At 36.9% G+C, this 17,226-nt stretch overlaps 2 protein-coding genes across 2 annotated transcripts in view; one reads left to right on the plus strand and one right to left on the minus strand.

The window, feature by feature from the left end:
• Window positions 1-17,226, minus strand: part of LOC126562971 (eukaryotic translation initiation factor 4E1) — a 436,138-nt gene that overhangs the window by 139,695 nt on the left and 279,217 nt on the right. The gene's annotated exons all lie outside the window — the stretch shown is intronic.
• The window catches only part of LOC126563070 (protein lethal(2)essential for life-like), a 566,897-nt gene that overhangs the window by 54,061 nt on the left and 495,610 nt on the right, over window positions 1-17,226 (plus strand). The gene's annotated exons all lie outside the window — the stretch shown is intronic.

Genomic DNA, 17,226 nt, shown 5'->3' on the forward strand with positions numbered 1-17,226 from the left:
GTACCGTGCTCTAGTTCATTTAGTGATGTTGTGTTCGTTTTGTTTGTTTGTTTGGTTTTTAATAATTTAAAAATATAAATCATTTATCTTTATCTGTTTGCAAACTCGTACTGAGTGTTGAGAAAGGAGTAGCTGGACAGGGTGAGAATAAGGATTTTCATTATGGTTTTCCTATTTTCTTGATTTTTTTAATTTACCTCCCGTTTTGTTTGTGTAAATATGCTTCTTTTGCCTCATCTCTCACTGTTAATTTATCGTTATCGTTTTTTGTTTTACATTAAATCATCATTTCGTTTCTGCCATGTAATGATCGGTTTCATTGGTGCTTTTAAAGAGTTTCAGTTTGTTTGAGTGTACACTTTTCTTCGGAACTGATACTTGAAGATGCTGCTGTAGGGTAGAAAGAAGGGCAGAGAGGAAACCGATGCAGGGAAACAAGAGAAAACCGTTGCTTTTGGTACTTAATACGAGATCCTATGATCACAACCACACCTAGAGGTGTTCAAGTGGTGTCTACTTCGGAGAAAAGAAAGCAAAAAGCCGGAAACAATCCGCCGCATTATCATAATCATCTCTGTGTATAAGTCTTTTTCATAGTTTATTCGACCTTTTTGGCATATGACAAATCGTCCTTTTATCCTATCTTAATATCAATTTTGGTTTTTTTTCCAACTTTTGTTCTTCCTTTACGAGTGAATTAAGCGAAAACACTTTTAAACGACAGAAATAGAGAAGATGAAAAACATACATAACGACGCTAAAAGAAGATTTCAAAATGGCGAACAGTAAAAGTTAGATAAAGCTAAGCTAAGCTGTGTGTATGTGTGCGAATGTGAATTTTGTAGTTTGTAAGAGAAGAAAAAGAAAGAGGAAAAAAAGCGAGAAAAGGGGAAGAAAAAGAAGAAGAAAACCCAACATATATACAAGTACATTTATATAACTTATACAAAAAAGAAAGAAAAAGAAAAGGCAACAAAAAAACCACACATTAAAAAGAGCGGACGGTACCATACAACAGGAAACAGAAACGCGGTTCCATCACAAGTCATACTGCATGTAAACGAAGTAGGCTACATTTTTTCTTGACTACAGAACGCTCGTACTCACGCACACGAATCAATCAAATGAAGTGTGTATGGGTTTGTAATAGTTTGTTTTATTTTTATGCTCCTCGTACACCGGACGAAATGTATCGCTTGCTAACGGTTTGTTTGAATGTAAGGTTATGTACCACTGCTAAGCATCATTTTCTCAAAATGAATAGACAAGTACACACTCACACCACCCTACTACAGTTGTCACTTTTGACGTTTAGTAACGAAAGGACACACATATAAAAATACACAGCAACACACACTCAAACTAGGCTGCGAATATGTAACTAAGCGACCAACGGAAGTGAGAAAGAAGGAGAGCGAGCGATACGAAATACTAAAATAGGTGTACTTGTATATGTGCGAGCGTGTAACACTACTACACCTTATGTTCTGTCAGTTGTTTGCGTGTAAAAGTGAAGCCGTGTTTCTTTTCTTTTTGTGTAAACTGATTTTGAACTGTATACAAAACTTTCACTACTACTGAGAAAAGTGTTTGTCATAAAACCTCCTCCAAAACACCACTACAATTGTCTTCTCTCCCATTTGTACACGCTTGTAAAAGAAGAAGAAGAAGAAAACGAAAATGAACGGAAGGAAAAGAAGAAAGTAGTGGTGTGCAATATAGCGCGCAGCAACAATGTAAAGCCAAATAAAACAACATAATGTGAAGAAAACTGTGTATTTCAATATAGTTTTTCTGTGGCTTAAGGAGTTTGTGTTTGTAAAAATATATCACATTTTTTAAACTTAACCAGCACCGAAAATGTTACACAGCCTGCTCTCCTGATACCTGACAACGAAAATCCCGGTTGATTTTGGAAGAAAATTTCAGTAGAAAATTGCCTAAAATTTATCAGCTGATACCAGGGGAGCATCCAAATCAAGAGGTAACATCGAAGAAATAAAAAATCGTAGAAATCGGAAATTTTCCTCAGAGAAAATAATTTTGAATTGGTAAAGTGAATCATTTTTCGCCGATTTCAACTTGCAAAATGTCACCTCCTGTGCTGCATGCTCTTCTGATACTAGCCATCGAATAACTCGGTTGATTTTGGAAGAAAATTTCAGTAGAAAATTGCCACAAATCTACCAGCTGATACCAGGGCAGCATCCAAATCAGGAGGTGACATCGAAGAAATTAAAAATCGTAGAAATCGGAAATTTTCCTCGGAGAAAATAATTTTGAATTGGCAAAGTGAATCATTTTCCGCCGATTTCAACTTGCAAAATGTCACCTCCTTTTCTGCATGCTCTCCTGATACTAGCTATCGTAAAATCAGATTGATTGTGGAAGAAAATTTCAGTAGAAAATTGCCAAAAATCTACCAGTTGATACCAGGGGAGCATCCAAATCAGGAGGTGACATCGAGGAAATTAAAAATCGTAGAAATCGGAAATTTTCCTCAGAGAAAATAATTTTTAATTGGTAAAGTGAATCATTTTTCGCCGATTTCAACTTGCAAAATGTCACCTCCTGTACTGCATGCTCTCCTGATACTAGCCATCGAAAAACTCGGTTGATTTTGGAAGAAAATTTCAGTAGAAAATTGCCAAAAATCTACCAGCTGATACCAGGGGAGCATCCAAATCAGGAGGTGACATCGAAGAAATTAAAAATCGTAGAAATCGGAAATTTTCCTCGGAGAAAATAATTTTGAATTGGCAAAGTGAATCATTTTCCGCCGATTTCAACTTGCAAAATGTCACCTCCTTTTCTGCATGCTCTCCTGATACCTGACAACGAAAATCCCGGTTGATTTTGGAAGAAAATTTCAGTAGAAAATTGCCAAAAATCTACCAGCTGATACCAGGGGAGCATCCAAATCAGGAGGTGACATCGAAGAAATTAAAAATCGTAGAAATCGGAAATTTTCCTCAGAGAAAATAATTTTGAACTGGCAAAGTGAATCATTTTTCGCCGATTTCAACTTGCAAAATGTCACCTCCTGTGCTGCATGCTCTCCTGATACCTGACAACGGAAATCCCGGTTGATTTTGGAAGAAAATTTCAGTAGAAAATTGCCAAAAATCTACCAGCTGATACCAGGGGAGCATCCAAATCAGGAGGTGACATCGAAGAAATTAAAAATCGTAGAAATCGGAAATTTTCCTCAGAGAAAATAATTTTTAATTGGTAAAGTGAATCATTTTTCGCCGATTTCAACTTTCAAAATGTCACCTCCTGTGCTGCATGCTCTCCTGATAATAGCCATCGAAAAACTCGGTTGATTTTGGAAGAAAATTTTAGTAGAAATTTGCCAAAAATCTACCAGCTGATACCAGGGGAGCATCCAAATCAGGAGGTGACATCGAAGAAATTAAAAATCGTAGAAATCGGAAATTTTCCTCAGAGAAAATAATTTTTAATTGGTAAAGTGAATCATTTTTCGCCGATTTTAACTTGCAAAATGTCACCTCCTGTGCTGCATGCTCTCCTGATACTAGCCATCGAAAAACTCGGTTGATTTTGGAAGAAAATTTCAGTAGAAATTTGCCAAAAATTTACCAGCTGATACCAGGGGAGCATCCAAATCAGGAGGTGACATCGAAGAAATTAAAAATCGTAGAAATCGGAAATTTTCCTCAGGGAAAATAATTTTTAATTGGTAAAGTGAATCATTTTTCGCCGATTTTAACTTGCAAAATGTCACCTCCTGTGCTGCATGCTCTCCTGATACTAGCCATCGAAAAACTCGGTTGATTTTGGAAGAAAATTTCAGTAGAAAATTGCCAAAAATCTACCAGCTGATACCAGGGGAGCATCCAAATCCGGAGGTGACATCGAAGAAATTAAAAATCGTAGAAATCGGAAATTTTCCTCAGAGAAAATAATTTTTAATTGGTACAGTGAATCATTTTTCGCCGATTTCAACTTGCAAAATGTCACCTCCTGTACTGCATGCTCTCCTGATACTAGCCATCGAAAAACTCGGTTGATTTTGGAAGAAAATTTCAGTAGAAAATTGCCAAAAATCTACCAGCTGATACCAGGGGAGCATCCAAATCAGGAGGTGACATCGAAGAAATTAAAAGCCGTAGAAATCGGAAATTTTCCTCAGAGAAAATAATTTTGAATTGGTAAAGTGAATCATTTTTCGCCGATTTTAACTTGCAAAATGTCGCATGCTTTACCATGGTAAGACATGGTAAAATTTCGAAAAACTCGGTTGATTTTGGAAGAAAATTTCAGTAGAAAATTGCCAAAAATCTACCAGCTGATACCAGGGGAGCATCCAAATCAGGAGGTGACATCGAAGAAATTAAAAATCGTAGAAATCGGAAATTTTCCTCAGAGAAAATAATTTTTAATTGGTAAAGTGAATCATTTTTCGCCGATTTTAACTTGCAAAATGTCACCTCCTGTGCTGCATGCTCTCCTGATACTAGCCATCGAAAAACTCGGTTGATTTTGGAAGAAAATTTCAGTAGAAAATTGCCAAAAATCTACCAGCTGATACCAGGGGAGCATCCAAATCAGGAGGTGACATCGAAGAAATTAAAAGTCGTAGAAATCGGAAATTTTCCTCAGAGAAAATAATTTTGAATTGGTAAAGTGAATCATTTTTCGCCGATTTTAACTTGCAAAATGTCACATGCTTTACCATGGTAAAACATGGTAAAATTTCGAAAAACTCGGTTGATTTTGGAAGAAAATTTCAGTAGAAAATTGCCAAAAATCTACCAACTGATACCAGGGGAGCATCCAAATCAGGAGGTGACATCGAAGAAATTAAAAATCGTAGAAATCGGAAATTTTCCTCAGGGAAAATAATTTTTAATTGGTAAAGTGAATCATTTTTCGCCGATTTTAACTTGCAAAATGTCACCTCCTGTGCTGCATGCTCTCCTGATACTAGCCATCGAAAAACTCGGTTGATTTTGGAAGAAAATTTCAGTAGAAAATTGCCAAAAATCTACCAGCTGATACCAGGGGAGCATCCAAATCAGGAGGTGACATCGAAGAAATTAAAAATCGTAGAAATCGGAAATTTTCCTCAGGGAAAATAATTTTTAATTGGTAAAGTGAATCATTTTTCGCCGATTTTAACTTGCAAAATGTCACCTCCTGTGCTGCATGCTCTCCTGATACTAGCCATCGAAAAACTCGGTTGATTTTGGAAGAAAATTTCAGTAGAAAATTGCCAAAAATCTACCAGCTGATACCAGGGGAGCATCCAAATCAGGAGGTGACATCGAAGAAATTAAAAATCGTAGAAATCGGAAATTTTCCTCAGAGAAAATAATTTTTAATTGGTAAAGTGAATCATTTTTCGCCGATTTCAACTTTCAAAATGTCACCTCCTGTACTGCATGCTCTCCTGATACTAGCCATCGAAAAACTCGGTTGATTTTGGAAGAAAATTTCAGTAGAAAATTGCCAAAAATCTACCAGCTGATACCAGGGGAGCATCCAAATCAGGAGGTGACATCGAAGAAATTAAAAATCGTAGAAATCGGAAATTTTCCTCAGAGAAAATAATTTTGAACTGGCAAAGTGAATCATTTTTCTCCGATTTCAACTTGCAAAATGTCACCTCCTGTGCTGCATGCTCTCCTGATACCTGACAACGGAAATCCCGGTTGATTTTGGAAGAAAATTTCAGTAGAAAATTGCCAAAAATCTACCAGCTGATACCAGGGGAGCATCCAAATCAGGAGGTGACATCGAAGAAATTAAAAATCGTAGAAATCGGAAATTTTCCTCAGAGAAAATAATTTTTAATTGGTAAAGTGAATCATTTTTCGCCGATTTCAACTTTCAAAATGTCACCTCCTGTGCTGCATGCTCTCCTGATAATAGCCATCGAAAAACTCGGTTGATTTTGGAAGAAAATTTCAGTAGAAAATTGCCAAAAATCTACCAGCTGATACCAGGGGAGCATCCAAATCAGGAGGTGACATCGAAGAAATTAAAAATCGTAGAAATCGGAAATTTTCCTCGGAGAAAATAATTTTGAATTGGCAAAGTGAATCATTTTTCGCCGATTTTAACTTGCAAAATGTCACCTCCTGTGCTGCATGCTCTCCTGATACTAGCCATCGAAAAACTCGGTTGATTTTGGAAGAAAATTTCAGTAGAAATTTGCCAAAAATCTACCAGCTGATACCAGGGGAGCATCCAAATCAGGAGGTGACATCGAAGAAATTAAAAATCGTAGAAATCGGAAATTTTCCTCAGAGAAAATAATTTTTAATTGGTACAATGAATCATTTTTCGCCGATTTTAACTTGCAAAATGTCACCTCCTGTGCTGCATGCTCTCCTGATACTAGCCATCGAAAAACTCGGTTGATTTTGGAAGAAAATTTCAGTAGAAAATTGCCAAAAATCTACCAGCTGATACCAGGGGAGCATCCAAATCAGGAGGTGACATCGAAGAAATTAAAAATCGTAGAAATCGGAAATTTTCCTCAGAGAAAATAATTTTGAACTGGCAAAGTGAATCATTTTTCGCCGATTTCAACTTGCAAAATGTCACCTCCTGTGCTGCATGCTCTCCTGATACCTGACAACGGAAATCCCGGTTGATTTTGGAAGAAAATTTCAGTAGAAAATTGCCAAAAATCTACCAGCTGATACCAGGGGAGCATCCAAATCAGGAGGTGACATCGAAGAAATTAAAAGCCGTAGAAATCGGAAATTTTCCTCAGAGAAAATAATTTTGAATTGGTAAAGTGAATCATTTTTCGCCGATTTTAACTTGCAAAATGTCGCATGCTTTACCATGGTAAGACATGGTAAAATTTCGAAAAACTCGGTTGATTTTGGAAGAAAATTTCAGTAGAAAATTGCCAAAAATCTACCAGCTGATACCAGGGGAGCATCCAAATCAGGAGGTGACATCGAAGAAATTAAAAATCGTAGAAATCGGAAATTTTCCTCAGAGAAAATAATTTTTAATTGGTAAAGTGAATCATTTTTCGCCGATTTTAACTTGCAAAATGTCACCTCCTGTGCTGCATGCTCTCCTGATACTAGCCATCGAAAAACTCGGTTGATTTTGGAAGAAAATTTCAGTAGAAAATTGCCAAAAATCTACCAGCTGATACCAGGGGAGCATCCAAATCAGGAGGTGACATCGAAGAAATTAAAAGTCGTAGAAATCGGAAATTTTCCTCAGAGAAAATAATTTTGAATTGGTAAAGTGAATCATTTTTCGCCGATTTTAACTTGCAAAATGTCACATGCTTTACCATGGTAAAACATGGTAAAATTTCGAAAAACTCGGTTGATTTTGGAAGAAAATTTCAGTAGAAAATTGCCAAAAATCTACCAACTGATACCAGGGGAGCATCCAAATCAGGAGGTGACATCGAAGAAATTAAAAATCGTAGAAATCGGAAATTTTCCTCAGGGAAAATAATTTTTAATTGGTAAAGTGAATCATTTTTCGCCGATTTTAACTTGCAAAATGTCACCTCCTGTGCTGCATGCTCTCCTGATACTAGCCATCGAAAAACTCGGTTGATTTTGGAAGAAAATTTCAGTAGAAAATTGCCAAAAATCTACCAGCTGATACCAGGGGAGCATCCAAATCAGGAGGTGACATCGAAGAAATTAAAAATCGTAGAAATCGGAAATTTTCCTCAGGGAAAATAATTTTTAATTGGTAAAGTGAATCATTTTTCGCCGATTTTAACTTGCAAAATGTCACCTCCTGTGCTGCATGCTCTCCTGATACTAGCCATCGAAAAACTCGGTTGATTTTGGAAGAAAATTTCAGTAGAAAATTGCCAAAAATCTACCAGCTGATACCAGGGGAGCATCCAAATCAGGAGGTGACATCGAAGAAATTAAAAATCGTAGAAATCGGAAATTTTCCTCAGAGAAAATAATTTTTAATTGGTAAAGTGAATCATTTTTCGCCGATTTCAACTTTCAAAATGTCACCTCCTGTACTGCATGCTCTCCTGATACTAGCCATCGAAAAACTCGGTTGATTTTGGAAGAAAATTTCAGTAGAAAATTGCCAAAAATCTACCAGCTGATACCAGGGGAGCATCCAAATCAGGAGGTGACATCGAAGAAATTAAAAATCGTAGAAATCGGAAATTTTCCTCAGAGAAAATAATTTTGAACTGGCAAAGTGAATCATTTTTCTCCGATTTCAACTTGCAAAATGTCACCTCCTGTGCTGCATGCTCTCCTGATACCTGACAACGGAAATCCCGGTTGATTTTGGAAGAAAATTTCAGTAGAAAATTGCCAAAAATCTACCAGCTGATACCAGGGGAGCATCCAAATCAGGAGGTGACATCGAAGAAATTAAAAATCGTAGAAATCGGAAATTTTCCTCAGAGAAAATAATTTTTAATTGGTAAAGTGAATCATTTTTCGCCGATTTCAACTTTCAAAATGTCACCTCCTGTGCTGCATGCTCTCCTGATAATAGCCATCGAAAAACTCGGTTGATTTTGGAAGAAAATTTCAGTAGAAAATTGCCAAAAATCTACCAGCTGATACCAGGGGAGCATCCAAATCAGGAGGTGACATCGAAGAAATTAAAAATCGTAGAAATCGGAAATTTTCCTCGGAGAAAATAATTTTGAATTGGCAAAGTGAATCATTTTTCGCCGATTTTAACTTGCAAAATGTCACCTCCTGTGCTGCATGCTCTCCTGATACTAGCCATCGAAAAACTCGGTTGATTTTGGAAGAAAATTTCAGTAGAAATTTGCCAAAAATCTACCAGCTGATACCAGGGGAGCATCCAAATCAGGAGGTGACATCGAAGAAATTAAAAATCGTAGAAATCGGAAATTTTCCTCAGAGAAAATAATTTTTAATTGGTACAATGAATCATTTTTCGCCGATTTTAACTTGCAAAATGTCACCTCCTGTGCTGCATGCTCTCCTGATACTAGCCATCGAAAAACTCGGTTGATTTTGGAAGAAAATTTCAGTAGAAAATTGCCAAAAATCTACCAGCTGATACCAGGGGAGCATCCAAATCAGGAGGTGACATCGAAGAAATTAAAAATCGTAGAAATCGGAAATTTTCCTCAGAGAAAATAATTTTGAACTGGCAAAGTGAATCATTTTTCGCCGATTTCAACTTGCAAAATGTCACCTCCTGTGCTGCATGCTCTCCTGATACCTGACAACGGAAATCCCGGTTGATTTTGGAAGAAAATTTCAGTAGAAAATTGCCAAAAATCTACCAGCTGATACCAGGGGAGCATCCAAATCAGGAGGTGACATCGAAGAAATTAAAAATCGTAGAAATCGGAAATTTTCCTCAGAGAAAATAATTTTTAATTGGTAAAGTGAATCATTTTTCGCCGATTTCAACTTTCAAAATGTCACCTCCTGTGCTGCATGCTCTCCTGATAATAGCCATCGAAAAACTCGGTTGATTTTGGAAGAAAATTTCAGTAGAAAATTGCCAAAAATCTACCAGCTGATACCAGGGGAGCATCCAAATCAGGAGGTGACATCGAAGAAATTAAAAATCGTAGAAATCGGAAATTTTCCTCGGAGAAAATAATTTTGAATTGGCAAAGTGAATCATTTTTCGCCGATTTTAACTTGCAAAATGTCACCTCCTGTGCTGCATGCTCTCCTGATACTAGCCATCGAAAAACTCGGTTGATTTTGGAAGAAAATTTCAGTAGAAAATTTCCAAAAATCTACCAGCTGATACCAGGGGAGCATCCAAATCAGGAGGTGACATCGAAGAAATTAAAAATCGTAGAAATCGGAAATTTTCCTCAGAGAAAATAATTTTGAATTGGTGAAGTGAACTAGTTTTTCGCCGATTTCAACTTGCAAAATGTCACCTCCATTTCTGCATGGTCTCCTGATACTAGCCATCGAAAAACTCGGTTGATTTTGGAAGAAAATTTCAGTAGAAAATTGCCAAAAATTTACCAGCTGATACCAGGGGAGCATCCAAATCAGGAGGTGACATCGAAGAAATTAAAAATCGTAGAAATCGGAAATTTTCCTCAGAAAAAATAATTTTGAATTGGTAAAGTGAATCATTTTTCGCCGATTTTAACTTGCAAAATGTCACCTCCTGTGCTGCATGCTCTCCTGATACTAGCCATCGAAAAACTCGGTTGATTTTGGAAGAAAATTTCAGTAGAAAATTGCCAAAAATCTACCAGCTGATACCAGGGGAGCATCCAAATCAGGAGGTGACATCGAAGAAATTAAAAATCGTAGAAATCGGAAATTTTCCTCAGAGAAAATAATTTTGAATTGGTGAAGTGAACCAGTTTTTCGCCGATTTTAACTTGCAAAATGTCACCTCCTGTGCTGCATGCTCTCCTGATACTAGCCATCGAAAATCTCGATTGATTTTGGAAGAAAATTTCAGTAGAAAATTGCCAAAAATCTACCAGCTGATACCAGGGGAGCATCCAAATCAGGAGGTGACATCGAAGAAATTAAAAATCGTAGAAATCGGAAATTTTCCTCAGAGAAAATAATTTTTAATTGGTACAGTGAATCATTTTTCGCCGATTTCAACTTGCAAAATGTCACCTCCTGTACTGCATGCTCTCCTGATACTAGCCATCGAAAAACTCGGTTGATTTTGGAAGAAAATTTCAGTAGAAAATTGCCAAAAATCTACCAGCTGATACCAGGGGAGCATCCAAATCAGGAGGTGACATCGAAGAAATTAAAAATCGTAGAAATCGGAAATTTTCCTCAGAGAAAATAATTTTGAATTGGTGAAGTGTACCAGTTTTTCGCCGATTTCAACTTGCAAAATGTCACCTCCTTTTCTGCATGGTCTCCTGATACTAGCCATCGAAAAACTCGGTTGATTTTGGAAAAAAATTTCAGTAGAAAATTGCCAAAAATCTACCAGCTGATACCAGGGGAGCATCCAAATCAGGAGGTGACATCGAAGAAATTAAAAATCGTAGAAATCGGAAATTTTCCTCAGAGAAAATAATTTTTAATTGGTAAAGTGAATCATTTTTCGCCGATTTCAACTTTCAAAATGTCACCTCCTTTTCTGCATGCTCTCCTGATACCTGACAACGAAAATCCCGGTTGATTTTGGAAGAAAATTTCAGTAGAAAATTGCCAAAAATCTACCAGCTGATACCAGGGGAGCATCCAAATCAGGAGGTGACATCGAAGAAATTAAAAATCGTAGAAATCGGAAATTTTCCTCAGAGAAAATAATTTTTAATTGGTACAGTGAATCATTTTTCGCCGATTTCAACTTTCAAAATGTCACCTCCTGTGCTGCATGCTCTCCTGATACTAGCCATCGAAAAACTAGGTTGATTTTGGAAGAAAATTTCAGTAGAAAATTGCCAAAAATTTACCAGCTGATACCAGGGGAGCATCCAAATCAGGAGGTGACATCGAAGAAATTAAAAATCGTAGAAATCGGAAATTTTCCTCAGAGAAAATAATTTTTCATTGGTAAAGTGAAACAGTTTTCGCCGATTGTAACTTGCAAAATGTCACCTCCTGTGCTGCATGCTCTCCTGATACTAGCCATCGAAAAACTCGGTTGATTTTGGAAGAAAATTTCAGTAGAAATTTGCCAAAAATCTACCAGCTGATACCAGGGGAGCATCCAAATCAGGAGGTGACATCGAAGAAATTAAAAATCGTAGAAATCGGAAATTTTCCTCAGAGAAAATAATTTTTAATTGGTACAATGAATCATTTTTCGCCGATTTTAACTTGCAAAATGTCACCTCCTGTGCTGCATGCTCTCCTGATACTAGCCATCGAAAAACTCGGTTGATTTTGGAAGAAAATTTCAGTAGAAAATTGCCAAAAATCTACCAGCTGATACCAGGGGAGCATCCAAATCAGGAGGTGACATCGAAGAAATTAAAAATCGTAGAAATCGGAAATTTTCCTCAGGGAAAATAATTTTTAATTGGTGAAGTGAATCATTTTTCGCCGATTTTAACTTGCAAAATGTCACCTCCTTTTCTGCATGCTCTCCTGATACCTGACAACGAAAATCCCGGTTGATTTTGGAAGAAAATTTCAGTAGAAAATTGCCAAAAATCTACCAGCTGATACCAGGGGAGCATCCAAATCAGGAGGTGACATCGAAGAAATTAAAAATCGTAGAAATCGGAAATTTTCCTCAGAGAAAATAATTTTTAATTGGTACAGTGAATCATTTTTCGCCGATTTCAACTTTCAAAATGTCACCTCCTGTGCTGCATGCTCTCCTGATACTAGCCATCGAAAAACTCGGTTGATTTTGGAAGAAAATTTCAGTAGAAAATTGCCAAAAATTTACCAGCTGATACCAGGGGAGCATCCAAATCAGGAGGTGACATCGAAGAAATTAAAAATCGTAGAAATCGGAAATTTTCCTCAGAGAAAATAATTTTTCATTGGTAAAGTGAAACAGTTTTCGCCGATTTTAACTTGCAAAATGTCACCTCCTGTGCTGCATGCTCTCCTGATACTAGCCATCGAAAAACTCGGTTGATTTTGGAAAAAAATTTCAGTAGAAATTTGCCAAAAATCTACCAGCTGATACCAGGGGAGCATCCAAATCAGGAGGTGACATCGAAGAAATTAAAAATCGTAGAAATCGGAAATTTTCCTCAGAGAAAATAATTTTTAATTGGTACAATGAATCATTTTTCGCCGATTTTAACTTGCAAAATGTCACCTCCTGTGCTGCATGCTCTCCTGATACTAGCCATCGAAAAACTCGGTTGATTTTGGAAGAAAATTTCAGTAGAAAATTGCCAAAAATCTACCAGCTGATACCAGGGGAGCATCCAAATCAGGAGGTGACATCGAAGAAATTAAAAATCGTAGAAATCGGAAATTTTCCTCAGGGAAAATAATTTTTAATTGGTGAAGTGAATCATTTTTCGCCGATTTTAACTTGCAAAATGTCACCTCCTTTTCTGCATGCTCTCCTGATACCTGACAACGAAAATCCCGGTTGATTTTGGAAGAAAATTTCAGTAGAAAATTGCCAAAAATTTACCAGCTGATACCAGGGGAGCATCCAAATCAGGAGGTGACATCGAAGAAATTAAAAATCGTAGAAATCGGAAATTTTCCTCAGAGAAAATAATTTTGAATTGGTGAAGTGAACCAGTTTTTCGCCGATTTTAACTTGCAAAATGTCACCTCCTTTTCTGCATGGTCTCCTGATACTAGCCATCGAAAAACTCGGTTGATTTTGGAAGAAAATTTCAGTAGAAAATTGCCAAAAATTTACCAGCTGATACCAGGGGAGCATCCAAATCAGGAGGTGACATCGAAGAAATTAAAAATCGTAGAAATCGGAAATTTTCCTCAGAGAAAATAATTTTGAATTGGTAAAGTGAATCATTTTCCGCCGATTTTAACTTGCAAAATGTCACCTCCTGTGCTGCATGCTCTCCTGATACCTGACAACGAAAATCCCGGTTGATTTTGGAAGAAAATTTCAGTAGAAAATTGCCAAAAATTTACCAGCTGATACCAGGGGAGCATCCAAATCAGGAGGTGACATCGAAGAAATTAAAAATCGTAGAAATCGGAAATTTTCCTCAGACAAAATAATTTTTAATTGGTAAAGTGAATCATTTTTCGCCGATTTTAACTTGCAAAATGTCACCTTTTTTTCTGCATGCTCTCCTGATACCTGACAATGAAAATTCCGGTTGATTTTGGAAGAAAATTTTAGCAGAAAATTGCCAAAAATCCACCAGTTGATACCAGGGGAGCATCCAAATAAGGAGGTGACATCGAAGAAATTAAAAATCGTAGAAATCGGAAATTTTCCTCAGAGAAAATAATTTTTAATTGGTAAAGTGAATCATTTTTCGCCGATTTTAACTTGCAAAATGTCACCTCCTGTGCTGCATGCTCTCCTGATACTAGCCATCGAAAAACTCGGTTGATTTTGGAAGAAAATTTCAGTAGAAATTTGCCAAAAATCTACCAGCTGATACCAGGGGAGCATCCAAATCAGGAGGTGACATCGAAGAAATTAAAAATCGTAGAAATCGGAAATTTTCCTCAGAGAAAATAATTTTTAATTGGTAAATTGAATCATTTTTCGCCGATTTTAACTTGCAAAATGTCACCTCCTGTGCTGCATGCTCTCCTGATACTAGCCATCGAAAAACTCGGTTGATTTTGGAAGAAAATTTCAGTAGAAAATTGCCAAAAATCTACCAGCTGATACCAGGGGAGCATCCAAATCAGGAGGTGACATCGAAGAAATTAAAAATCGTAGAAATCGGAAATTTTCCTCAGAGAAAATTATTTTAATTGGTAAAGTGAATCATTTTTCGCCGATTTCAACTTGCAAAATGTCACCTCCTGTGCTGCATGCTCTCCTGATACTAGCCATCGAAAAACTCGGTTGATTTTGGAAGAAAATTTCAGTAGAAATTTGCCAAAAATCTACCAGCTGATACCAGGGGAGCATCCAAATCAGGAGGTGACATCGAAGAAATTAAAAATCGTAGAAATCGGAAATTTTCCTCAGAGAAAATAATTTTTAATTGGTAAAGTGAATCATTTTTCGCCGATTTTAACTTGCAAAATGTCACCTCCTGTGCTGCATGCTCTCCTGATACTAGCCATCGAAAAACTCGGTTGATTTTGGAAGAAAATTTCAGTAGAAATTTGCCAAAAATCTACCAGCTGATACCAGGGGAGCATCCAAATCAGGAGGTGACATCGAAGAAATTAAAAATCGTAGAAATCGGAAATTTTCCTCAGAGAAAATAATTTTTAATTGGTAAAGTGAATCATTTTTCGCCGATTTTAACTTGCAAAATGTCACCTCCTGTGCTGCATGCTCTCCTGATACTAGCCATCGAAAAACTCGGTTGATTTTGGAAGAAAATTTCAGTAGAAATTTGCCAAAAATCTACCAGCTGATACCAGGGGAGCATCCAAATCAGGAGGTGACATCGAAGAAATTAAAAATCGTAGAAATCGGAAATTTTCCTCAGAGAAAATAATTTTTAATTGGTAAATTGAATCATTTTTCGCCGATTTTAACTTGCAAAATGTCACCTCCTGTGCTGCATGCTCTCCTGATACTAGCCATCGAAAAACTCGGTTGATTTTGGAAGAAAATTTCAGTAGAAAATTGCCAAAAATCTACCAGCTGATACCAGGGGAGCATCCAAATCAGGAGGTGACATCGAAGAAATTAAAAATCGTAGAAATCGGAAATTTTCCTCAGAGAAAATTATTTTAATTGGTAAAGTGAATCATTTTTCGCCGATTTCAACTTTCAAAATGTCACTTCCTTTTCTGCATGCTCTCCTGATACCTGACAACGAAAATCCCGGTTGATTTTGGAAGAAAATTTCAGTAGAAAATTGCCAAAAATTTACCAGCTGATACCAGGGGAGCATCCAAATCAGGAGGTGACATCGAAGAAATGAAAAATCGTAGAAATCGGAAATTTTCCTCAGAGAAAATAATTTTTCATTGGTAAAGTGAAACAGTTTTCGCCGATTTTAACTTGCAAAATGTCACCTCCTTTTCTGCATGCTCTCCTGATACCTGACAATGAAAATCCCGGTTGATTTTGGAAGAAAATTTCAGTAGAAAATTGCCAAAAATTTACCAGCTGATACCAGGGGAGCATCCAAATCAGGAGGTGACATCGAAGAAATTAAAAATCGTAGAAATCGGAAATTTTCCTCAGAGAAAATAATTTTGAATTGGTAAAGTGAATCATTTTTCGCCGATTTTAACTTGCAAAATGTCACCTCCTGTGCTGCATGCTCTCCTGATACTAGCCATCGAAAAACTCGGTTGATTTTGGAAGAAAATTTCAGTAGAAATTTGCCAAAAATCTACCAGCTGATACCAGGGGAGCATCCAAATCAGAAATCGTAGAAATCGGAAATTTTCCTCAGAGAAAATAATTTTGAATTGGTAAAGTGAATCATTTTTCGCCGATTTTAACTTGCCAAATGTCACCTCCTGTGCTGCATGCTCTCCTGATACTAGCCATCGAAAAACTCGGTTGATTTTGGAAGAAAATTTCAGTAGAAAATTGCCAAAAATCTACCAGCTGATACCAGGGGAGCATCCAAATCAGGAGGTGACATCGAAGAAATTAAAAATCGTAGAAATCGGAAATTTTCCTCAGAGAAAATAATTTTTAATTGGTACAGTGAATCATTTTTCGCCGATTTCAACTTGCAAAATGTCACCTCCTGTACTGCATGCTCTCCTGATACTAGCCATCGAAAAACTCGGTTGATTTTGGAAGAAAATTTCAGTAGAAAATTGCCAAAAATTTACCAGCTGATACCAGGGGAGCATCCAAATCAGGAGATGACATCGAAGAAATTAAAAATCGTAGAAATCGGAAATTTTCCTCAGAGAAAATAATTTTGAATTGGTAAAGTGAATCATTTTTCGCCGATTTTAACTTGCAAAATGTCACCTCCTGTGCTGCATGCTCTCCTGATACTAGCCATCGAAAAACTCGGTTGATTTTGGAAGAAAATTTTAGTAGAAATTTGCCAAAAATCTACCAGCTGATACCAGGGGAGCATCCAAATCAGGAGGTGACATCGAAGAAATTAAAAATCGTAGAAATCGGAAATTTTCCTCAGAGAAAATAATTTTTAATTGGTAAAGTGAATCATTTTTCGCCGATTTTAACTTGCAAAATGTCACCTCCTGTGCTGCATGCTCTCCTGATACTAGCCATCGAAAAACTCGGTTGATTTTGGAAGAAAATTTCAGTAGAAATTTGCCAAAAATTTACCAGCTGATACCAGGGGAGCATCCAAATCAGGAGGTGACATCGAAGAAATTAAAAATCGTAGAAATCGGAAATTTTCCTCAGGGAAAATAATTTTTAATTGGTAAAGTGAATCATTTTTCGCCGATTTTAACTTGCAAAATGTCACCTCCTGTGCTGCATGCTCTCCTGATACTAGCCATCGAAAAACTCGGTTGATTTTGGAAGAAAATTTCAGTAGAAAATTGCCAAAAATCTACCAGCTGATACCAGGGGAGCATCCAAATCCGGAGGTGACATCGAAGAAATTAAAAATCGTAGAAATCGGAAATTTTCCTCAGAGAAAATAATTTTTAATTGGTACAGTGAATCATTTTTCGCCGATTTCAACTTGCAAAATGTCACCTCCTGTACTGCATGCTCTCCTGATACTAGCCATCGAAAAACTCGGTTGATTTT

This window comes from Anopheles maculipalpis, chromosome 3RL, assembly GCF_943734695.1.
Source record: "Anopheles maculipalpis chromosome 3RL, idAnoMacuDA_375_x, whole genome shotgun sequence".
NCBI lineage: Eukaryota > Metazoa > Arthropoda > Insecta > Diptera > Culicidae > Anopheles > Anopheles maculipalpis.